The sequence below is a fragment of the Coloeus monedula genome, assembly GCF_965178545.1.
Source record: "Coloeus monedula genome assembly, chromosome: 1".
In the NCBI taxonomy this organism is placed as follows: Eukaryota; Metazoa; Chordata; class Aves; order Passeriformes; family Corvidae; genus Coloeus; species Coloeus monedula.
The window spans coordinates 142,794,436-142,821,026 of record NC_138781.1 but is presented as its reverse complement, the minus strand read 5'-3'; positions in this window follow the sequence as shown (position 1 = coordinate 142,821,026).

Sequence of the window (26,591 nt, the reverse complement as noted above, 5' to 3'; positions counted from 1 at the left end):
AACCCCCATTCGCCACCAGAACTGCTTTGTAAGCTCCTACCTTCCCATTTTTGTTCCAGGAGGAAGGTTGAGCCGAACAGGGTTTCTCTGCCATATTGTCTTTGTCTTCTGATCCACAGGTGTCTTGGGGTGACTTTATGATGTGTATCCCCTATCACCACTCTGTGCCTAGGCATGAATCCTGTGCCTCTCTGTGCCTTTAAGGCTGGCTAAGGGAGAGGGGTAAGAGCCAGTGGAATTCCTTTGGTGCTGTGTTTGAAACACAGATAAGCTGGCTTCTCCTGCCCAGCTGCTCCACTTCTACAGCAGGAAGGAGAATTACATTCCTTTTCCTTTCTAGGTAACTTTTTGTTTGTTAACTAAAGCAAGTTTTCCTGGAACTCTGGTTTCTTCTTCTTCTCTTCTGGACTGTTCAACAACACCAAACCATTGGCTGGGACACCTTACACCTCAGCCTGGAGGGGCCCAAGCCGACCCAGCTCCGATGAGGAGAAAGCCACACCCACAAGGATTCTGAGAATTTACCAGGTTTCTCTCCACACGAATAGGTTTTATTATATAGCATTATTCTTTTCCCATTGTGCATTGTGTTTGTTAAATAAATAGTTTTTTCCTTTCATTTTCCTCTGAGGAATTTTTTTTTTTTTCACCCAAACCTGGTGGGGGAGGGTGATTGCAACCTGCCTTCTATCAGAGGATATTTTCCTCCAAATTTGTCTCAAACTGGCACAACAGGGTATTCCAAAGCAGCTGCCATTTTGAGGAAGGAGCTTCTCCACCATCCTGTCTTTGTCTTCTGATCCATGCTGTCAGCTATGGTGGCCGCTATCCTGGGGGAGTGGCTTATCTGCCATCTTGTTTTCTTTGTTCCCGGAGAGTCCATGGGATTTAACACCTTTGTATCTTGTGATTATTACTGTTATCTTGGTTGTTGTTGTTTGATCTTTAGCAAACTGTTATTTTTTTCATTTTTATCTTCTTGCATTCATTTAAATCTACTTGCCTAATTGGTGAAAGGGGGGTGGTTAAAACTATAAAGGGGAGGTAACTAATTTTTGGAGTGTCCACCCCATACAATTGTCTTAAAATAAGAAAAAGAGTCAGAATTGCTCCCCATCTAGCCTGGCCTTGAACAACTCCAGGGGCTGGGAGTCTACCTCCTCTCTGGGCAACCTGTTCCAGTGCTCCACCACCTTTATAGTAAATAATTTCTTCCTAATATCTAATCTAAACCTTCCTTCCTTCAGCTTAAGGCTGCTGCCCCTTGTTCTATCACTTCATTCCCATGAGAAAAGTCCTTATCTAGCCTTCTTTAAAGCTCATTTTATGTACTGGAAACTGCTCTAGGGTCTTCCCAGAGTCTCCTATTCGTCAGGTTGAACAGCCATAACTTTTTCAGTCTGTCTTCATAGGAGAGGTGTTCCAACCCTGTAATCAACTTAGTGATTCTCCTCTGGATTTCTTCCAACAGGTTGATGTTTTTCTTGTGATGAGGTCTAAGGTTAACAGAAAACACATAGATTGAGACAGATAGATAGATAGATAGATAGATAGATAGATGCATGCAAAGCTAATAATTTATAACTGTAAATGAAATTTTAACAGTCCCATTCAAGAATCATTGCTAGTCTAAATCTAACATCAGAAAGACAAGAATAAAAATCTAAATAGAAAAAAATCTATAAAGAAAAATTTTATGTAATAGTAATAATAGCACAATTAAAATTGTAACACACACTCAAAGTTTTTGTCCCTTTTTCACAGTGTCATGTTCACCCTTCAATTGTTTGCCTGGCTCATGGAATCATAGAATTATTTAGAATGGAAAAGACCTCTAAGATCATCGAGTCCAGTCATTAACACTGCCAAGTCCACAACTAAACCATGTCCCTAAGTGCCACATCTTTTAAATACCTCCAGGTACGGTGACTTGGCTACTTGACGACTCAGCTACCTCCTTTTTATGTGTATTCCAATGCTTTAAAACTCTTGCCATGAAGAATCCTTTTTATAGTATCCAATCATAACCTCCCCTGGCACAACTGGGGACCATTTACTCTTGTCCTTATGCTTGTTACCTGGGAGAAAAGACCAACACCCTTTTTACTACAATCTCTTCTCAGGTAGTTACGGAGAGTCATAAGGTCTCCTCTCAGCCTCATTTTCTCAAGGCCAAACACTCACAACTGTCTCAGCCAATCCTCATTACACTTGTGCTTCACCATCCTTGTTGCCTTCTTTGGACTTGCTTCAGCATTTGCACTTACATGGGTCAAAGTGCAGGATCTGGCACTTCACCTTGTTGAACATCATACAGTTGTACTCAGCTCATCAATCCAGCCTCTCCAGATTCCTCTGCAGAGCCTTCCTACCATCCAGCAGATCAATAATCCTGCCCAATTTGCTGTTGCCTGCAAACTGTCTGAGGGTGCACTCAATCCCCTCTTCCAGGTCATTGATAAAAGTATTAAACAGGACCAGCCTAGATACACTTGTGAACAGTCACCTGCTGAATCTCACTCCATTTACCAGCACTCTTTGGGCTCAGCCATCCAGCCGGTTTTTTACCTAGTGAACAGTACATCTGTCCAAGCCACTGTGGTGGTAATGACGCAGTCACAGTGAGCTTCCAGTACCATCTGTCACTGGTAGGAAAATGATGTTCATAGTGATGACTTGCTGACTTCGGCAGGGGAAGACATGCAGACAATCAATGTGATTGATAAAGCAAGCTTAGTTTATTTGCAATACAGAGGCACTTATATAGCATGAGAGTATATGCTTATCAGTTCTTTAATTGGCTTAAACTTACGAAAGTGCATTCTTACTTCTACATAATTGGGTTAGATAAAAGGCTACATTTGGCAAGCTTCTATTATTTATGCTTTGACTTGAGAAATCAAAGTTCTTCCTCCCTTCTCATGGTCAGTACATCTTATCAGCACAGCACTGTACCTCCTTAAAACTCCCTTTTGGTTCTCACACAGGCATTTTCTCATGCAGGCATTTTCTCATGCAGGCCTTTGCTCATGCAGGCCTTTGCTTGTACAGCTCTGTTATTGATCTGGCTTTATCAATGATCCATGTCCCTGATCCTCTAACCATTCTTCAACAGTGATGGTTCTTTTTTCTTGGCATGGGATATACCTGGGGTCATGTTTGCTAATATATTTTTATACCATTACTCTTTCTTTATCATTCTGCAGCTCCACTTTACATCCAAGTTCACTAAATATTGTGTCTCTTACATATATTATTTTTGTTATCCCTAAACCCCATTTTGTCTAGATCCATGTCTGCATAGTGTTAATGACCATGGCTGAGTTTTTAAAGCTGTATGTTATGTCTTGACTTCTGAAGGACACTGATACTGTACCAGGCCTGTGTTTTTCTACACTGCATCAGTTATATTAGAATTTAAACCATCCCATTCTACATAAAGTGTTTGCTGCTGCTTTTTACCTAAAATTATGGTTGTAGCACACAAAAACAGATATAAGTAAAACAAATTAGTCATAGACACTTAGACGTTTGGACAAACTGTTGTCACAGCTAAGCCAAGTAAAGCATGACTGCAGGTAGGTCATACCATGACAGAGCATAACTGCTAAACATTGGTCCTGGGGCCTGGCAAGCTCAGTACAGAGGTTATGGCCCATTATGGCAATACCTTTAGGAATATATAGTTACACTCAGCAGTATTCCTGTGAACCCAGTTTTGTAACATTTTTATTTCAAATTAAACTTATTGTAAGATTGCTTCAAATATCAGCATGATATTTGTTTCTACAGCTGAGCAGGCAAGCCCAATACTAAACATAAAACCAAGAACAACTTCTGAAGATCATTATGTTTTCAGCTGTTGATGCATGTTGCAGCAATGCAGCTCATGCGAAGATTGCAACACCTCCAATACCAGAAGATATCATCATTCTTTCAAGTTCTACCTCTTCCTTAACGTAACAGTAGTTGTGATCCTTTGTCTTCTAAAAGAAAAAGAGCAGCAGGTTTGTCTCAGTCATGAAAAACTACAGATAACTAGCAGTTATCTTTACATGCCCAGTCAATTAGCAAATATAGCAAGAAGAAAATAAAGGACACCTTATTTAAATATCATGGACAGGACTATAATCAGTTTTAAAGAAATAATTAATCCAAACTATATTAGTGCAAGTCTAAAACATAACAATATGGAAACTCAGTAGAAAAATGAACAATTATAATTCATTAAAATTCACTTTGGAGAATTGAAGTGAGGTTAAGAAGATATTGGAGAAGACATGTTTTCTGTGTAGAGGGCCAATTTATATGTATTTCCTGTATAAATATATCAATATATAGGATTGAGTACTGTTCAAAACAAAAGCAAGGAGTAATAAAGAGGACAAGAAAAAAAATAGTTTTTCATATTCTGACAAAAGAGTCTCATAAATTCTATCAGGTTTTGAAGAATACATGGAGCATGAATGTAATTACTAACACTGTCAGGAAAACTTTAAAAATATTAGTAATTTTACAAAATTTTGAAAATAATTGGAAATATTTGTCTTTTTAACAGCTAATATTCTGTCTCCTGTGGTACCTACTGATCTGGGCAAAATATTTTGTGATACCCCCCTTATCTAAGCATGCACATTTATGTCAAAGAAGCAAAAACTTAGGTCCTACAAAATTGAGGACATAAACGTGACTAAATCTTTCTGCAGTTTCTGAAGGAGATGTGGGAAGGATGAAAAACTCTGACCAAGTTCTACAGGATGCTGAAGACTGCTCCCCAGGCAGCCATTTTCCTTCCCCGCCCATTACAGCATACTGCACATTGATATGTTCAACAGTTCATGTCACTCTCTCCATCAAAAGGAAAATAAACTGAAACTTCATTTCTAGCTCCCACTTCAGCTCTAATGTACAAAAGTCTTTGCTTCTAATTATCTTGTTTTTGCAGATGCAAGTATTAAATGAAGAACCACTCTATGCCAATTACAGTTCCCATCCTTCAGTGAGACTACAGCTTCATCTAAAATTGAGAATAATTCAGAGGAATAGTTTGTGAACAGTATTCCTCTGCAAAATGTCAGAGAAGAGGGAAATTATTCCATATATTAACTTCAAGCAACCCTAGCCAGTTGAAAAGACAGGTATTTAGTAATCATTAATTATGGTTAATGAAGCAGGGGTTTTTTATCTAACAACCAAACCAATTGTTAAAATAGACTTTAGATTGTATGAGACTTCAGTAACAGATATTGCTTCCTAAGCAATTTAGAAACAGAATGAAATAATTTTACAAGCTTCGATGTTTTAATTGAAATCCACCAAAATGTAATTATCTTTTTCTAATGAAAGTGTTTGAAAAGTGTAGATTAAGGCTTAGAAAAGTGTCAAATTGGAGTGTCATCATTCCTATGAAATGTCTTTGACATTTATTATGGAAAAGACGAGTTTTATAACCCATTATGAAAGCAAAGTTTGGTTACAGAAAATCAATAAGCTTTCATAAAAAAACTGAAGGACTTCTCTAGGAAATGGTTGAGTCTGTTTAAATTCTAATTAAACCATTTGTGTATTCTTGGGGATTACATGCAGGAACAAATTAACTGAAACGAAAATGAACCCAGCCTGGCATAAAATGCATTTTCTTAAATAAAAAGGGCATTTTTCAAAATCACAACTGAAAACAGCCAGTGTTAGAGTACTTACATTAAAATTGTAAAGTTTAGGCTTTTTTTTTCAATATTTCACACTAATAACAACATTTGCTACAGGATGCATAATTCTTCTCCATTTTTTGCTACCTAAGATGTGAGTTGTGTCCTTACTTGCTGTGCCACTTTGCTGTTCAACTGACTTGTACCCACTTTCCCCATGTTGGAAGCAGCTACACATCACAGCATGCCCGTGACACTCTGGGTGAAAGCATTGGACCACTGTTAAGAAGAAATGTATTCCAAAGGGCTCAGTGACAGTTTGGAGTTTTCAGAAGTCTGAAGTCTTTAAACCAAGTAAGTGATAGTCATAAATTCTATGAATTAGAAATGCAGAATTACACTTGCAACGTGGTACTGTAAGTTAAAATTTGACTACGGTCCAAGGTTAAGGCCACATTGCTTTAAGCCACTTACAGGAAAACTGCAACAAGATTTTTGAATAAAGGTTAAAGATTACTATTTTTTTCCCTATTGTATGTTGTCCACTGAAGTTGTCCACTGAAATTGTCCACTGATGATCCATAGAAGGCCACTAGGTTGATCAGGCTGCATAATACAACATGTATTTATTTGACTTCAAGTTTCAAGTTAAGCGTATCTATGAAAAACAGAAAGAAAGTTAAGTTCATTAGTTTTAAGGTCATGTGACAGAAACCTCACAATTTATCAGGTAAATTTATTATTCTTACAAATGTTTAGTTGTTTAAATATATAGCCCTATGTTGCACCTGGCTTATATATATTTACTTTGTTACGATAAGTTAAAATACCTGTGGATTTTTTTGCTTTTCTTCTGCCTTAATGTTTTTAGGCATTGTTCTACATTTTGGACAGTCAACAATAATTACACAAACAGCAACAATTTGTAGCAGATTTCTGTCTCAAACCACGTTGTTCCTCAATCTACTTGAACACTTCAATGGTAAGAAAAGCTTTTCTGGCATTTTTCATTTATGGATTTTGTTATCCCACAAGGTAAGAACTAACCCTCTGACTGAGGTAGGCAGAATGTTATGAATGACATGTCAGCATGTCATTCCTCATAATATTTGTTTTTGCTTGTTTGTGCTCTTTGACTTTTAGATTTTTCATAAGTATTAAATACGTATAATACACCATTGTTACAGTACTGTTGATTTAATCTTAGGGGCTACTGATGGAAAAACATACCATGGAATTCCCTATGGCATTTTTATGAATCTTTCTTTTAAATGAACTTTTCTTGCTATTTGATTAATTTCCTTCATGGAATCTCAACTGATTTCCATTGTATCTTTACCATATTTTCTCACTTTACTGTCTTACACATGAGAAGACTTCCTGTCCTTTTTCCCCAAAAATCAATAATTATTAGGTGATTGACAATAAATTCAGAATAACTTAGACTTCCAACCTGTAAGGCAATTCAATCCTGTTACCAATATTCTTTTTTTTTCAGAATTAGACTCAGATTAGAGTCAAATTTGGCTTTGTAAAGTTTTTTCTTCTCCATTAGAAAAACTGCCAGTGTTTATCATTTGCCTCCTTTAAAAAAAGTTGTTTCTAAAAATATTGTTAAAGAGCTGTGGCCAGGTAGACAGTAATGTAAGCTTGATAAACACTGGTTAATGAGGATGCATTATTTATTTTCTTTTGTTTAGAGCACAGAAAAGAAAAACAAGGGAGGTATAAGACAAATAAATATTGCTTGGTTTTTGGTGGTTTTTTGCTTTTTCTCCACTCAATTTTAAATTTTGCTTTCTTTTCAGTTTCAATTCCAAAATCATGACACCTCTTCTGAATCTCACATAAAATAAGTAGGGTCTATTAGTATATATATATTTATTTGAGTTTGAAGATACAATAATATATTGGTGGACTTCATTATTCATCTCTTATCATATTTTCTTCAACTTTGAGTATTTTGGATTTCCTTAGAAAGCTGTTTGAGTAAATGGTGCTGTATGTAAGTAATTTTTAGAGGAACAACTGGGATTTCTCATACACAGTAATGCACTCTTGTTAAAAGGCTATTTCTTATTAAGCAGTATAAATATATTTTAATAAGAATGAAGCAGCTCTGACTTTGAAATAGCCTAAGGCACTGAAGTGCTTTGTGACTATTTGGGATGCCAGTAGCTTCACAGACAGAAGTGGGAACAATTTCTGGTTTGCCCAAGGCATCACTGTCTGAAGAGTTGACCTTCTTCCCAACTTTAAGTCCTGCTGTCATTCTGTGATACACTAAAAAGTACGACAGTTATTCAGCCAAGGTGAAAAGCATTTTAAGTTGTATTACCCCCTTGAAAAGGGATTCAACCCATATAATTATATGAAAATTACTGTCATTGCCCAATATTGATTCTGAACTAAAAGTCAGAAACAATTTATAGATTTTTTTTTTTTAAATGCCTCATATCTTTTGCTGTAAAACCCAAAAAGTACCACTATTCTAATCAATGTCAGATAGCAGCTTGGAAAGCATTTGCACACTTCTAATGCTTTTTGCTGTCTGAACATGTGAGTGGTTGAAAATAATGATTTCTAAAACTATTATTATAGCTGAAAGGCATCTTCAGTCTCACAAATTTTTTATTCCTGTGTGTTCTCCAGAAAAAAATAATTGCATTAAAACATATGTCTGAGTCCCTGTGTGTGTATATATAATATAAGCATGTGTTTGCTTATGTATATGTGTAAATATATACATATATATGTCTAAATAATGTTATAGCTAAAAATTATTTACTAATACATTTTTTATATTACAATGGAGAATACTGAAATTTTAATATTTGATCTTCTTTCTGTAGTTATTGTTAACTCTCATGGAACTGATTAAAACCATTACAACATAAACTACATAATTACAATAATTTATATTGGGTATCCAGAACTTTTTGTAAATCATCTTTTTCAGAAAATGGTTCTTTCACACATAATGTGTACAAAATTATGTCAATTAAACAAAAGCATATGAACATTTGTGTGTATATACAAGCGTATGTCTCTCTTTCCTCCTCCAGCTTTGTAAAAATCCTGGACTTAATCAAAATTTGTTAGTAATAGCAAAAACATTTTTTCAAAGGTGATCTGAGTTCAACTAATAGTAGGTCTCTCACAGAAAAATGTTGAACAAAAATCCTTTTGTAGTGTCTTGGAAGAGAAGAGTAAAACCCTAAAGGCTTTTTGGAAGAGCTCCTGTGGAGAAAAGGAGAACATGACAGGCATCATCCTTTTTTCTTGAGTGTCAGTGTTTTTATGCCCAAGGAAACGAGGCTATGCCTGGGCCTTGTCTGGAAAGTAATCACATGGTGACATGTGTGTCATTTCTGATAGACTAATATTGAGCAACATTTCTTTTTGAAATTTCTAAGTGGGACAGGTCATGTCAAATCCCATAAATCAAAAATGTCACTTATTGTTGCAAGTATATGATATATAATAGGGAAAAGCCTAAATAAATTATTTTTTATTGAATGCACGAATCTTCACTTTTTAAATGCTTGGGCAAAGAGGGATAGCTCCAAGTTCCTGTGTACCCCTATGTCCTTTATAAAACAAACATGACTGGAATCATCATGCTTTTTAGAAAGAAGGGAAAGATGACTATTCCATATATATGCATCAAAGCATGAAGAAAAATGCCTCACATTTGAAAGTAAAAGCTGCCTTTTGAGCTTCTAACTTTAAGAAAATTGATGAAATATAAAGGAGGCTGAAGTCCATTCACATTTCATTAAGTAATTTTTATTTTATCTTAAAATATGACAGCTGGAATTACAATGTAGGGTAAAATTCCTATTCTTGTTAATATGATGGGTGATTTAATTACTACATTGCCTCTCATATCACGTTACAGGAAGTAAACAAGAATGTATTAAAAAGTGGAGTGGATGTTGGTTTATTCCATAGAATCTGCTAGAAACATAAAATCATAGAATAAGGGGTTGGAATGGATCTTAAAGATCATCTAGTCCCAACACCCCCTGCTATGGGCAGGGACGCCTCCCACTAGATCAGGTTGCTCAAGGCCTTATCCAATCTAATTTTGAACACTGACAGTATCGGGGCATCCACAACATCTCTGGGCAACCTGTTCCAATGTCTAACCACTGTCAAAGTGAAAAATTTCTTCCTAATATTTAACGTAAATTTCCCCACTTTCAATTTGTACCCATTACTCCTTTTTCTATTGTTTCCTTTTCTAAAATCACAAGCCAAAAAAGATTAAAATTATAAAAGCAATTACTGTTTATTGAAGGTCCTCCAGGGGCACTTATCGCAGAATGCACACATGATACAGGGCTTTGGCATTTTTATAAGTTTAGCAAATTAGCATAATTGACAAGAATGTCCAATTAGAAGTACAGTTAATGAAGTAATTCCCTCTCTTGGTTTGGCTCCCTACTGGAGCCTCCCCCCTTGCTTCTAGCCCCACACTGCTTATGTCTAAATACATGGGAAAGTGACGTGGTTTGGTTCACTGAAGAAGCAAGATTAGAATAAGATTCCAGGAATGTATTTATCTAACAAAGTACTGAATTTAGCTAAGAAATTATATAACTATATAATAATAGTCTACACAGCAAAAAATATTTGAAAAATATATAAGAAGTAAAAATCCTTTGGTATCACTATCACTACAGTTCTTGATGAAAGTCCCTCTCCAGCTCCCCTGTAGGCCCCATTCAGATAGTACAAGGCTGCTATGAGGAAGCTTCTTTTCTCCACGCCAAGCAGTCCCAACTTTCTCAGCCTGTCTGCTGAAATGTTCTGCTCCTCCAAATCAGGGGGCTGCCTAGCACAGTGAGAGTACATTGGGGAGTGCATGTCAGCCAAGCCAGTGTATGGTTTGCTTTCCTAAACTATATATTCAGTCACAGGATTAGTGATATAGAGAAAAAATGCCTGCCTATTCTTTGTTTGTTTGTCTATGGGCCCTCTGCCTCTATTTGTTTGTTTGGTTGGTTTTTTTTCTGATCAGATAACCCCAGTTCTAGCAATGGGCAGAAAATAACTGGATTTTCACCTTTCTTCAAATATGTAGCAATATGTGAGCCCTTTCTTATCTGTTTACAAAATAGGTTTTGAAAGAAAATAAGCCTGGTTTTTCTTCATTAAATACATTTTTATATTTCATTATCAATAGAAAAAAATATGTCATATCCTCTTTGAATTAAATAAAGACATCTTGAAGATTGTACAATGAGAATTTTAACATCTTTTAGATTCACCCTTCAAAGACTGACAATAAGAGGAGTAACCAAATATCACTATTTCAGATTATTATTAATTTTGTGATGGACTAAATTTTTCTTCCATGGCACTACACACATTTCCACAAAATTCTACAGAGATGCCATTAAAAAAAATAAAAAAAGGAGATTTTGAAAAAGTTTGTAAAAGAATTGAGGGAAGAAAAACATATATGTCCCTCATATTCAGCTACTCAGTTACCCTTTGCTCTGGTTGATACCGCAGTCCCAGTGAAATTCAGGTCCTAAAGTACTTGTCTCAATACTGTCAATGTTTACCAGGTGGACTCACAAGGTTTGTGATAAGTTATCAGGTAGTGTATAACACCACTTAAAGATTTCTGTAGCACATCACTTCATAAGTGACTATGACAGTAACTTTTAACTCTAGATTCTGGCAGGGGGAGGGGTGTTGTAAGCGTTTTTCAGCATATATAAATAATGCTTCATCCTACTTTCTGAACTCTTTTACTTAATGGTGAGAACCTAAGCCTACTGAAAATTACAAAGCTCATGTCTGTTCTCCTTTTTGTTAGCATATATGCTGACCAATAGTATTTTGCAGATATATAAGAAAGGGCAGGACCATTCCTACCTATTTTTACAATAATTTTATCAATTTAAGTTTTTGGTTAAGCTGGTAGAAGGAAGTAAGGGAGCTGTTCCCTTTCCAGCATCATAAAGTTTAAATTATTTTCTGGAAGATGAGCAGATTTAGTATGCTGCCATGGTTTAACCCCAAAGTATACTTATGTCAATATTTTTCAGTGTGATTTTTTACTTAGAATTTTATTTTCCCTTGAATGTTTTCAGAGCAAAGCTCTGATGATTTCTCCCCTGCTTTATGAACAGAAAGAAAATGGAGAATGTTAAGGGAAGGACTACTAGTTTTTTCTCTGCTGAAACTCTGCAGTACTAGCTTGCTTTTTTTGAATTTAATATTCTAATATATGGTAACTGTTATTGTTTAACCTGTCAAGAATATGTAAGGGAGCAAGGAGTATGACTGTGATATGTAACTACACAAGTGGAAAAAAATATAAAGAACAGAAAAAACAAAGGACTTGGTGAAGAATGAAGAAGAAAATGTGCTCTTGGAAATCAATAGGACCACCTATGCCTTGAAAGACGAGAGCCTGTATTATCAATGTCTTCCTTTAAGAAAGGTAACTTGATTAAAGCATTGCAGTGGTAAGGGTTAAATGTTATACAAATACTACCTACCCCACCTGAGATTGTTCTCTGAAATTAGTTTGAGTACAACTTATACATTGTAAAGACATTTCCCTGCTGGCACAGACTCATGCCAAAGGATTGAAAACTAACAAGAACAATCCATAGTAATACATATACCTCTCTTTATCTTGGTAAAAACAGATTAAACTCTCAATTTACCAGCTAGTTTCAAGTGGTACAGAAAATTATGCATTTCAAAGAAAATGTCTATTAACTAGGGGAAAAAAATTAAAAATGAGAGGGAAAAAAAAGATAGGAGTGCCCATTTTAGATACAATAAGGAGTTATATCTGGAAGCACTGTTGTCACTGATATTAATCTTTTCATTAACTTATTTAGCATGAATTCATAATCTGGCTGACATTTTAAGAAAGGTCTCCACTGTGTCTGAAATAATCAGTTTTCTCTGCATGGCAAAACTATTTACTCTTGTTATGTTAAAATGAATCACATTAAGAGCATCTGACTTCAGCTGGCAGTTAATTGAGATCAGGGATACAACACTGGTAATCATTTTACAAATGAGTTCCCTGTTTGCATTCAGTTCTGACTCTCAGCTCCTAGCAACTGTCAGGTCTTTGTTAACAGATTCTTATCAATGAAATTCTTTAGAATACATCCCTTGATTAGAAATGAAAAGAACATATCTTTTACTATGCTTGCTAGTGGCCTTATTGTATGAACTGTTTTTGAAACCCAGGATACACACTGTTAAGATTGCATTTGACCTGAGATAAAGCAATAAGGTTTTAATAATATTTTAACATTAAAAAAAAGCATATCTTTCTTTTGGTTATGTAGCAAGTAATACTTTATTGTCAGACTGATTCATAAGAAAGCCACTTGTCTTTTACGAAGTGTGCGTAAAATATGCCAGCACAAATTGAAGCTTATGGAGATCTATTACAGCTGGCGGTGGGGTCCGAGGCTGCGACCCAGGAAGAGGTGACCGGTCCAGGGAGATGGTCCCAAAAGGAATCGCCTGCCCGAGGTCTGGTATCTTCCTCTCAGCTGCTGGCAGAGGAGCCCTTGCAGAGGCTGTCAGCTCTTTAGTGATTATCAGCTCGTGATTTCAGCTCAGCTCTGCAGGGCTGCCTCCAGGCCAAACCAGACCGGAGAGAGAGACGAGAAGACCCGTATGGCTGGTTCCGCACGAAGGGAGCTTTATTGGGGGTTCCCTCCGGCGAAGGGAAGGCCAGTGACGAGCTCTCCTCCACAGAGGCGAACTGGTCTTCTTTTATAGGGATACAGGGGATCAGCAAGGGGACCAATGGGTTACAGAGGGTCTGGGATAGACCAATGGGTTACAGAAAGATCTGCATAGGGTCTCCCAAAGGATTGTGGGTCTACTTTTCCTCACCATGACTCAAAAGTCCTTTCCAGGGAGTCCTGCTGGGCAATTGCGAAATCTCTTATCTCAGCAGACATCCCTCCAGGGCAGTGGCTGGGCATATCCCACAGAGATCCATGTAGTTATTCCTGCTAACAGATGTAGTACTTTCTGGTTTAGAACAAGCTTAGTCACTTTGACCAATCTAGAAGGAAAAGACACACACAACCCAAAACCCATCTGACAGTTGGACTAGAAGATTGTTGTAGGACCCTTCCAACTATTCTATTCTATTCTATTCTATTCTATTCTATTCTATTCTATTCTATTCTATTCTATTCTATCCTAATGTTTTATTATGTGTGCATTAACTGTGTATTCCTTCTCAGTAAACTATATGGATCTGCAAGGGAAGAGTTTAACAATAAATGCCAACATTTGAGTACTACAGACCAAACAATCATGGAAGATCACATAAGTAACTCAAAATCTTTCCTTATATAGTGTACACATAAATTTAAGGACACTGATATTTGCATACATAACCTTATCTTTTATGCAGTGTGATATGCAGGAAGGAATAAAAAAATTGAAAGATTTTGGCGTGTCATTAGTAACTGATATTTAAAAATGTTGAATTATCCATTTTAGTTCAAAAAGTAGAATTACACAGTGTTTGCTCATAAAATAGCCCAATTCTTTCTAAAATCAGATGCTTGTGTTGAATTAATTTAAAGAGTTAAGACACACTGAATATTCAGTCATTAGTTGTGGATGGTTCAGCTCAATTGCTTTCAGCCTCTTAAAATGCAACATTCTTCAAGTATCTTAGAGTACTAAAAGCTTGCATCCACTTGCAGAATCCACATGTGAAGTCCTTTTATCTGACTTCACTTCCACTATAAACTGCTATGTAGGACAGCTATACTTTACCTGTTACAGCACAACAGATGTTTTCTTTAGATTTTCTACATGATTTTGTAATGTATTGTTTCACAGAAGTGCAAGTTGGTGGCATATTTAGATACACTTCTGTCACCCTGAACTATCTTACATTTAATCTGCCATCATACTGAAATACTGTACTCATCACACATAAAAATATATATTTTGGATAAACCCTTGAAATCTTGACACTTACCTGACTCAAGTGTTCTTCAGATTTTTTTACTGTAGCCAGTCCCTGTTTCAATCTATCATTTCATGTCATGAAACTTCAGGTATAACTCAACAGAAACCATGCAAAATGCTTTTATGGCACATACGGAAAGATTTACTGCAAGACTACTAATAAAACCAAATAGCTGTTTAGCCAACTACTACTTATTTTGTCAGTCATGTATGTTTTCCTATCAAAGCTGTATCATTTGGAATTAGATTTTTTGGAAATGAAATTTCTCACTATTGTATAGCATGAAGATATATTGCATGACATAATTTGAAGCAAAATTATGTTGCATAATTTCTCAATAATACCCAGAAGACTACTATGTAAAAAAGTTATATACCAGCACTTTAGGACAAAACTTCCTCTCTGCCCCCTCACTTGATTTCAGTCGTGTAATCTGTCTTCATTTCAGTTTGAAAAGTTCCAACAAAGTTTATTGCAGTGTGGAAAACCAGAAACCATGGAAATGACAAACAGCTGGTTATAAATCAGACCTGTATTTCATGTGCCTTTTTTTTTCCTACACTGTAACAATAATAGAAAAAGGAAGAAAAAAAAAAAAGATGTATTACTGCATAGTAGTACATAACACTGATCTATTACTTTTTTAATAGATCCTTTTGTTCTTGGTTTTCAGATTAAAGTACAAGAATAAGAGGGTTTTTTTCCTCCATTTTCAGAGCACTAAGCATGCCCAGTGCTGCCATTTTTCTCTAAATGTCTCCATATAAGTGGAGTGATTTGGAAATAGAAGCTGAAGCAAATAGATTTACTAATTTCTGGTTAATCTTCAGATGAAAGTAGTGCCTAAAATTAGGAAGAATTTTCCTAGGGTTTTTCAGAAAGGTAATTTTTATACAGGCATATTTTTAGTCCTGATATTTTATATTATATATACCTACAAATAGTTTACGGCTAAATAAGTGTTAATTATATCTTGGCTCAATAGAGTAACAAAGTTGGATCTGATCCTAGAAAAGGCTGAATCCCTACACTTTTCTTTGGCCAGAGCAGAAATAGAAAATTCTCTGCAACAGCCCCTCAGTATAAAGGATGCTTTAAGGTGCTAACACATTTATTAAAATCTCTCTTTCTCCTGCACATCTTTTTCAGATTTTTGGCATATATTATTAATATAAATAAAATGTTATTTAATGCAAAGCATTGTATTTTTCTGAGGAAATGCAAAAATGTAAAAAGTTTTTTTCCCCTTTCTGTTTATAAAATTAGAATATGAAAAATTTAAACAGTATTTAATTAGAAGATTACTACTTTTATGAACTTCAGAACATAACTCATTAAGTTCAGATTAAAGGAAAGAAAACTAATGTACAAATGTGCTTATCTTTCCATAAAAAAGAAACACATTTCATTATTATATTGCTACAGAAGTCATCACTGTGTGTAATATGAAAATAATATTGAGCCTTAGGATTTTGTATTAGTCATATTTTTTCTATGTTACATATTATGCAGTACAACTCAGAATTATCTGCAAGTATCTTGAAATTTGTTTTCATCCTCTGTTATGACTGAAGAACACAATATCATTCATTGAAAATCAACCAAATGTAGAAATTTTGAAGTTGAAAGAAATCATAGAATCATGATCAATTACTTGTGGTTTGCCTCCACATCTTTTTGCATAGCAATCCAATTGTCAGAATATTTACCCAGAAAGTTGTGATTAGCTTTCAATTTGACAGGAATTATCCACTGAGCAGAACTGGGTTCCACTCACCAGAATGCATGCATGTTTTATAATAACTAATTGGATGAAAACAAAAAATAAAACCAATATTGAAATTCTTAATGTGGGATTATTCCCAGGCCAAGCTGGGATTGCACAAAACACAGCTACTGTGGTAGAGTATAGTGACAGCATCAAAATAAAAGGTAGATTCACTTCTCATTCACCTTCCTCAAAGAAAGACTAATGTAACTTATAATATCAAGAGAAAAAAAACTTACAATTTTTAGCAAAAATAAAATTATGTATACTCACTATCAATTGTAATTAAAGTAAAAAAATCTCTAAACCCAAAAACAAATGAACAAGCTAACAAAAAACCAAAAAAACCACAAAAATTCTAAACACCAATTATCTTCCTGTGATTAGGACTTACTGTTAGCATTTAATATAAGATAATTCTGCTTTTCAGAAGACTTTGCTCAAAAGATTAATTTCTGCCATGCTATTAAAATATGAATGTATATTTCATATTTAATTCTGACATGTAAAACACAGATAAGAAATATCTGAATTAAAGAAGAAGGCAAGCTAAATCAATATGGCAGATATCTACCATATTTATAAATAGGACAGTCACTTACTTGCATTTGTTATCTAAATAAGAAAAAATATTTGCAAAGACTATGTATAAGGATAGAACATTGTCTGTGTAATAGTGGCATTTGTAATTTGCAATTTAATTCTTGGATATGCCTAAAAAGGACAACTTTAACTGAAAAAAGAGAAAATACTAAAGTGCCATTGACAGCTGTGCTACCAAAAATCATTATAATTTATAAACTTTGAATGTATATAATAAAAGTAATGAAAGCAACAATTTTTTATCTTCTGATTCAGCTGAAAAATAGATTGGCTTTTTGGGAGTGGGGAAAAAATCAAACCTCATTTGAATAGCCTCTAGTATCTGGTTTTCGTTCCTTATGCTAATTGCAATTGTACCAGTATACAAGAATAACTGAAAGATCTTTACTGCTGTGGTCTTATCAATGTTACTCATATTTTTCTATTGTAGCAAATAGAAAAGAATCTGTTCTGTTTAATACACAAACAAAGATATTCTAATAGCCAGAAATATCTTTTAGTGAGGTAATTAGGTAGATTCAGGAGCTTCTGAAAACATATGTCTATTTACACCAGTCAACGAGTTGTCAGGTATTCTACCAAATTATATGTGTCTTTAAAAGAAAAAAATTATTATTTTGATTCATGTGTCTGTGTCTGCACTGACAACTAAGGTTAACCATATAATCTTCTTTTATCTTATGTTTACCAAGTGTTAGCCTCAGAAATACTTTAGCTGACACTACAGTTAGGTGGTTACTTTCTTCTCTTGAAAATTCTGTTTAAATGGTAGGAATTAGGTCAAACCTGTTCTTCTGTGCTGTCTTGCCTTTTTTAAGCAGCAGACATATGCCATGTACTGCCTGAGGAGATGGCCAGAAAGAATCCCACAGATTCCTGCACCTCATTTTCGAACCCATTTTCTATTACCCTTAAGTTGAGAGAGTCCTTGAGAATCCTGTTATCTTTCCTATGTTTAGATATCTGCACATAGATGATCTCATGTGTCCTTGGTGTCTATGCTCCCACAAGGTCAATGAATACTAGGGTTCATTAAAGTTATTTATTCATATGTGTATAGTGCCATCCAAGATATGCCATGAAATCCACCTCGCCTCTGGACACTGCTGTAGAAGAACATTATTATCCTGTATGCCCTTTATATCATTTGTATCAATGTCTTAGATATGCTAAGTCATCTGAAGTGATGCTAGACATCTATCTTCAGGGAGCAGAATGGTTCTGCTCATCAATGCAGTCAATGATGCTGGGAGATGCTTTCATCTTTGTAACAGAAATTGTAAGGGAAATAAAAAAGCAGATCTGTTAGAATGAAAATATGAAAAACCACAGAAATTGTTTCTTTTGGGAAGGAGTTTCTCCTTCAAACATAAGAAAAATCAGAATTCTAATAAAGTCTGCTTTAAAATGGTAACTCAAGGCTTCAGTCATTATGAAAAGGAATTAAACTCTGGTTTAGTGTGAGATTTTTTTCCTTCCAGTAGACCCAATTCTCAGATCATTATAGTATTTATACTGTTGTAAAACCAAGAGGAACTTGGTTTCTTACTCACACTAGGAATTTTTTATTTTTTTATAAATATAATGCTAAATGCAATGACTGAACACTTTACAATTTTTCATAAATTATTAAGATTCCAGACAATAAATCTTATTTACAGGCCGATATATCTGATTGAAGGTAAGTAGATGATGTTCTACATGTTCATTTGCAGACAGCAGCCAAATACCCATCCTGCCATTCAGTCATACCCTTCTACGAGGTGATGAAGTAAAAAATAATAGTCACAGAGATACTTGGTTCAAGATAAAGAAAGTTTAATAAGAAAAGCAAAAGCTACTTTTGGAAGCAAAACAAAATAAGAAATTCTTTCACTACTTTCCACTGGCAAGAAAATATCTAGCTACTTAACTCAGCTCATGTACCTGTTACCTGGGAAAACAAACACCATAACCACAAATGTTCACCCTCCCTCCTTCTTTACCCTGGGCTGAGCATAACATCACACAGTATGGACCACCCCATTGTTCAGTTTGGGTCAGCTGTCTTGGCTATGCCCACTCCCAGCCTCTTGCCCATCCCCAGCCTTCTGGGAGGATGGGTGTAGGAGTAATGAAAGGGGACCAGAGGTAAGAGTGATCCTAAAATAATTTATTGTAGAATAAAAAACATTAATGATTTATTTCTGTTTATTTTGGTAATTTCATCTTTTCATACAGACAGTTGAAAAGCTTATGAGCTATAAAAGACTGCCTCTCTTTCAGTATTGTAAGTTAAAGTAGAAGAATGATTCCTGTTGCTTCTACCATTTAATAAATGGTTTAAGTCCTGATATTATAGCAGACTACACAGGAAAAGCAAGAGAGTAAGAAAGGTAAAGAGAATCCCAGGTAGCTACTTGGCAAAGGCAACTTGGAGTGTGTTTGCCTGAATCACTACCGCCGGAAGAGAGAAATAGAAGATAGTAATGGATTATGTTCTCTTTTCTACACAACTTAGAAAAATAGGAAAGCATTAGCATAAAATCTTCCTAAGCCTTTTCTTGCCAATCTTTCTCTTCATCTTTGTATTATCTATTGAATCATTAAACTGTTTACAACAGACATACCTCTTTACTAAACATCTGCTGGCAGAGAAAGCTTTCCTGGGCTCTGCTAGATCTATTACAAGCCTATGCTGCTGCTCTATCCGTTCCTGAATGTAGGTTATGACTTGCTCACTTGTACTTGATCTATTTTCTTCCAAATCATCCGTCTTGGTTCACTTGTGGCTCACCACTGTCGCATTCACATCACATTTTGGCAGAATGAACATACTTTTCCAGTGATCTCTTATGCCTTTGCTCCCACTTATAAGAGTCCCTTCTGGCATTCCTGCACCTTGTTTTTCTGCTGAGAACACAGGAATGTAGAAGTGGAGCATTTTTGTGGATATGAACTTCAGGCAAGTCCGTGGTAGGGTAAGCCTGGTTTTGGGGCTATATTCTGGGAACAGAACTAAAGTTTGTTGTAGTCTTGCTTCATCTTTAAGTTTCAGGTGATAACATCTTGAGTTAGTAAATGAGTTGATGCACTGAAGTCTTTTGAGTTGGCATGGTTGTTGTGTGGATTGGAGTGCAAAATGAAGCCTTGGATTAACGTGGTACTGGAGACGCAGCCATCTGAACTACAAATCAAATAGAAATTAGGCTCGTTTCCCTTACTGTAACAGGCTTTTTAACATATTCAGTTATTCTTGTGGCTCTAAAAGAAGTGATACTACTTTTCTATGTTTACTATGAAAGACAAAACACCTCATGCAGAACCTCTACTCAAGGTAATTGCATTTCTTCCATAAAACAGCTGGTCGTCTTAGTATTTTATGAACAGTTTAGGAAAACTTCACAATAATGAACAATTGTCCAGATGTAAGTGGCACTGGCTACATACATGCATGACACTACCAGTGTCTTCTCTATGAAAAGTAGAGTTGACTGCTGTTCTCCACACAAGTCTCTTCTGCCTTTCCTTATTGTGTTAGAATGAATAATGTAAAGAATCTGTCAGAATGATTTACATGCTCACCAGAACAATCTGACTGTAGCTAACTATCTTGTGCCTCATTTCTTCTATTCAAAGAGAGGATGAGAGATAGGTATAGGGAGAAACTACAGAGATTTCTCTGCAGCAGAACTGTAAACCTAGCTGTTAACATTTTCCCTTTATGTTTGATGGCCTACAAAAAATAAATACAGTTGCTAAGTAGCAAGCTATGTGCAGATTTGCTATAAAAATATTACATTAACTTTCTGGAACCTCAGATGGCTTTAACCAGTCTCTGCTTTCAGGTCCTTGTTAAGTTTTCTATATAATTTTTATTTTTTTTTCCTCTTCCTACTTGTTTACACCTAAGAGCAGGAATATGTTGTCACTGAACAATCACTAAAATAGTGATTCTTCTATTAGTAGTGTCATTCTGCTACAAAAATAGAGCAAGTAGAAGAACAGCTACATAGCAGTATGAATGTCAAGTAAATAATTTCAACCTGCTATGACCAATAAACAAATGTCTACAACAGAAGACGACTCTGAGGAGGAAAGATGAACTAAACACAGAGATGACCCGTGGGATGGCCTTTGTTCTAGATAAATGGTTTCACCAGATGAGTGGATCAATAGCTGCATGAGATGACCAAATCAAGCAGTTATGTGAGCCAAATGAATAAGCCAGTTCTGTAACTGTTTGTCCCTGAGTATATCAGAAGACTGCAAATATATTCCTGACTTAGTAAGACCAGCACAGAAATGTAGATTTGTCTCTTACCAACTCAAAATATAATAAGTGGATAATGAACAAAAGGAATTTCAAAGAAAGCTGTTATGATTTAACGCCACCCACAGCCATTCACTCACTCCCCTCTGTGTCAAGATGGAGAGAGAATCAGATAAGTGAGAAAATTTATGGGTTGAGATAAAGACAGTTTCATAGGTAAAGGAGAAGCCACACAAGCAAAGCAAAACAAAGAATTCATTCACTGCTTCCCATGGCAGGCAGGTGTTCAGCCATCCCCAGGAAAGCAGGGCTCCATCACATGTAGCAAGGACTTGGGAAGACCAATGCCATCAGTCTGAATGTCCTCCCCCTGTACTTCTTCTCCCAGCTTTAAAAGCTGAGCATGGTGCCCTGTAGAATGGAATATCCCTTGGGTCAGTTAGGGTCAGGGGTGGGGGTGGTGTGATAGAAAAGACCTTGACTCTGTGTAAGTCACTGCTCAGCAGTAACAAAAATACCTCCGTATTATCAACACTGTTTCCAGCACAAATCCAAACTATAGCCCCATACAAGCTACTATGAAGAAAATTACCTCGACCAAAATCAACACAAGAGCAATGGGACTGAGCTAGCTTCAATTCACATATTCCTTCTTGACAATCAGGCTGCTCAACCTTGTGGCAGTGAGTATGCCACAGATAGCACAGGGTGGGTATCACATTTTTATTCCAATTCTGCTGTATACTACTATTCCTGTACTCCATTAAATGTAAGTTGTACTTGCATTGCAGTACAAGTACTTTGCTGTATCACTCTTCTAAATTCAAGTCCTGTATAGCATCAGCTAACCTCAGGAAAGAAAACTTGGTAGTAAACACTGTCTTATACTTTGTAATCATAGAGTCATCAGATCACAGGATCGTAAGTTTTGGAATGGATCTTAACGATCATCTAGTTCCAACCCTCCTGCCATGGGCAGGTACACCTCCCACTGGGCCTTATCCAACCTAGCTTTGAACACTGTCAGGGTTGAGGCATCCACAACTTCTCTGGGAACCTGTTCCAGTGTCTAACCACACTCAGTAAAAAATTTCTTCCTAATAGCTAACTTGAATTTCTTCTCTTTCAATTTGTACCCATTACTCCCTGCTTTATCATTACATTTACTGACAAATACTTAAAAGAACAGTTCCTGATGAATAACTAGAAGAACCTGGTCACATAATAGTAGACTCTGGCAGCTGCTTGTTTTAAACAGTACATACTACTGTCAGCACTAAATTTACAAAAAAGAGCACTGAACCTGAACAGCAAAGAACAGATCACACCTGGATAATATGAAATTAACTGCAGTCACAGACTACATCAGCCATGAAGGCAAAAAAACACTGGGTCCTATCTTTGCCATACTCTTATCAGTATCTAATTCTGGAATTGAAAAATACGATCTGATATAAATTCTTAATATTTGCAATCCAAATTATAAAATGCAGTGATATATTATGCATAGTAGTAGTATTAATAATCAATGTGTTGTACAACTGATTATATTAATATATAATATTAATAAATCTTTGGGTTTACAGAATTTGTATTGTAGATGCCCTTAGAATTCAGCTACCTACAAAAATTTAGCATTTACCTTTTATGTGTCACAAATTATTTGTATTTCTTTGAATTAACCAGGTAAAAATCAGTGCTAAATGCAACCTGACTCCACCTGCAAAAACAAAATTGAACCCTTTACCTTAGTACAAAAGCTTTACAGTAGAATATTTCTTTGTTGCATGACGTAACAGTATGAGCATGGTTTGCCATCAGTAAAATTTTCTTAACTTTATCATAATACTTGTTTTCCTGTATGTGTTTTTGTTCCCCAGTACACCTATATTTAACTGAATTAAGAGAACACTAAAAGAAATTAATGGGGATAACATAAGTAATCCCTTTGTCTTAGTAAAAAACCCTCACTGCTGGAGCTCACCTCTTCACTACTGCATATATTGTGTCTGATTTGGCATATTTCATAAATGGGAGAGAAAGCATAGTTTTTCTTTATGTTATCTGTCTAACTTTGTGGCCTCCACTAATATATTTTCCGGTTTTTACTAGTTTTAAGGGATCTTTATTGCAGTTAATTGGCTATTTGGAAACAATTACATCAATTCAAACTGGCAGATGGAGCAAGGATTGAGAATTGGGGTGTCTAAGCTCAGCAGATGATTCAGATCACCTGCTGTTCATATGTACCAAATCCTTGAGGAGCAGAAGTCTCAAACTGAGATGTCAGCACCTTAAACTTCTTTGCAATTCTTAAATGAGTTGACAATTCACTCCCTTCCACAGAAGACCCCAAGATACAAGGTTCATTTGATGTGTACAGACAGTACACTGACAAGTAAACATTGAATTCAGACCAATATTCAGTCTAAACTATCTATTCATCAGAAAGAAATGTGTAGACATACCCCAGGGACTTCTCACTACTAGCATCTGACTCTGCTGCCCTAGTACTGTTCACTCTGCCTGAGAGATGGATGGTGCCATGGCATTATATACACTCCCAAAAATAAAAAGGTCTCTCTCTCTGTGTCTTCTTCCATGATGCTATTTAACACACTGGCAAGTGATTCTAATTCACTTTTATCTGTGATAAAAAGACCAGACCAATTCTAATATGTCTGTAAGTGCTGTGGTCAGTCATTCTGCAAACCATCATTATACCCATATATGCACACATGCAAAGTTATGGAATAGAATAGAAAAATCTCTAAATATCAGATCTGTCCCAGCATTAAACATTTTTAATATTCCTCTACCTGAATATGTTTCTTGCACATCCCAGTTACAGTTCCTGTGTTTGCTTCTGCTCCACTGAATTGCACTTATCTGACAGATTTATGTTTATTTAGAATGGATTACAATTTTAACATCCCTTAATTCTGTAGTTTCTTGGTATTTGGTTGAAGGTTGGACTTCAAGACCTTGTTGGTCTTTTCCAGTCTTGTTCTGATTCTTGAAATAGTTTGTGTCTGGAATTTAAACACATGCTTTTTCCTTTTTTTATTATTTTTTTTTTTCTTTGAGCACCTTGGCATAAAATATTTATTTTGATTTATTTCTGCATTTTTTTTAAACAAGACGCTTTTCAAGGCTAATTTTCTTTGTCCATTTCTGTCTTTTAATATAAATGAATTGGCCCATTTTGCTTTACCTGCAGCCTTATACTTGGATTTCCAATTATTCAGCTGCACATTTATATGCATATATGCTGCATGCATTTATATATATGTTGCCTTGTTTAATGTCACTTGCATGTCTCATTAGGTGTTAATGTATTTTTTTTATTATGCCCTGAAATTTCTACTGTTTAATTAGATATTTAAGATAACTAGATCACATTAACAGGACTGACTTGGACTACATTCTCTATTTTTTCCCCTGTGATATCCTTTAAACATTATTTTTATCTATTCAAATTTCTACTACTCAGTATTTCTATCACCTTCATGAGATATAGATAATGCTTTTGTGCCTATCACTCTAAATCCCACAGAAACCTTCACCTCATCCTTCAGTTCAATTTTTCCTCTGCTTCTTACAACCAAATTGTTGTCTGGGTCTACAAAAGTCTTATACAATATTTCCTGTCATTCCAAAGGCTGGTGAACTGCAGCAGCCAATTGGCTATGGGTAAATCACAGCAACCACTACAAAGTTTTCTCTTCCATTGAATCTACTTGCAATATGTCCCATTGACTTCTCATTTCTTACAAAAGCAGAAAAAATGTCATACAAACCAATTTTGTAATAAACCTCCAAACAAATTATCAAAATCTCTCTCTTTTTCTTCTTCTTCTTTCCAGTGCACAGAATTTTCTAGTGACACCAGAGTCAGAGCATACAAAAAACATGGACTGAATTGCTCCACAGCATCTTGACTTTGCTTAAGGGGTTAGCTCTGATAACACCTACCCTGACCACTGAAAACTTGTTCTCAGTGACTGCTTATCTCTAATGGCTTTGAGTCCACATCTACATGAGCACCATCAAGGAGTGATTCTGCAGGGGAAAGAAGGGACTAACCTCTAAGCTTCCTTGTAAAAATCATGTCCTTGTGTTGTAAGCAATGCAAGAATATATCAAGCTAGAAGGTGAATAAGCAGGAGTGCTCTAACGTAGTTAAAGGGGGATGCTTTTAGAAGGGTTTCTGGTTTTGTTCTGCCATTGAGCTGACACTTATCATCTCACCTATACATACTTAATGCTTATACACAGTCTGGGCCATGATGTAATAGGATGATGTCAATGAACTTGAATAACTTGCTGTCATGATTCAGAATCTGGTAAAGAGACATAAATTCAGTTGCCTAAACATATGTATTTGGGACAAAAAGCTGTATTTATGCTTCCTGATGGTATCCAAAACACCCTCACTGATCTGGTAGATAAGAGATGAAGAAAGTCTTGAGGTCTCTGGGCCTGGATTATGAGTATCTCAAATGATATGCAGATTTTGGCAGCTGCATACAGCCTAGAATTTAACCCATATACATATATTTTTAGATAAGTAGCTTTTAACACCAGAGGACCAATTTTTGTCTCTGATTTTAATGTTCTTCATATTGCAAATGAAAGAACCCCAGCTAAGAAAAATTCCTTTTGCTTTTGCAATAGAAGGCCCTTTAAAATGATATCTAACCATGACTTAAAAGGCTGAAAACGCGAGAATACATAATATGCCTAGATCAGTTAAACAATTATTTATTAACCCTGTGTTAAAAGCCTACTCTTGTCCAGTTTCAGCATCTAACTATCAAATCTCATTCGGCCTATTTCTGTCAATTTAAAGGAGAACCTGCCAACAAAAAGACCCAAACCAACAAACTTGCAACCTATTTGTTTCTAGACCATCATCCTGATAGCTTAAATGTCCATGCATAAAAGAGAGTGTGAATTTTTTCTACTACCAGAAATGTTCAGGACTGTCCATATCTTGAAGGAAAACAGTTTCTACAGTCCTTAGCCATATTTGCTTAGTTCTTCTCCTTCAGTGCCTTATAGACAACAAAATTGGACATTAGGATCATCACTGGACATATATTTAGGACAAATAAAAGTTTTTGAATTGCATTAATAATTAGAATAAAAAGCAATGCATAAAATGAAACAAAATATCTGTTCACTAAAAAATAGTCTTCATAAATATTCTTTGCATTACTCCCTTGGGAGGAAAAAATAAAATTAAAAATAAAACACCAAAAAAAAATCAATCAAAAAACCCCAACCAACCAAACAAAACCACTCAAAAAAACCAAAAGAGAT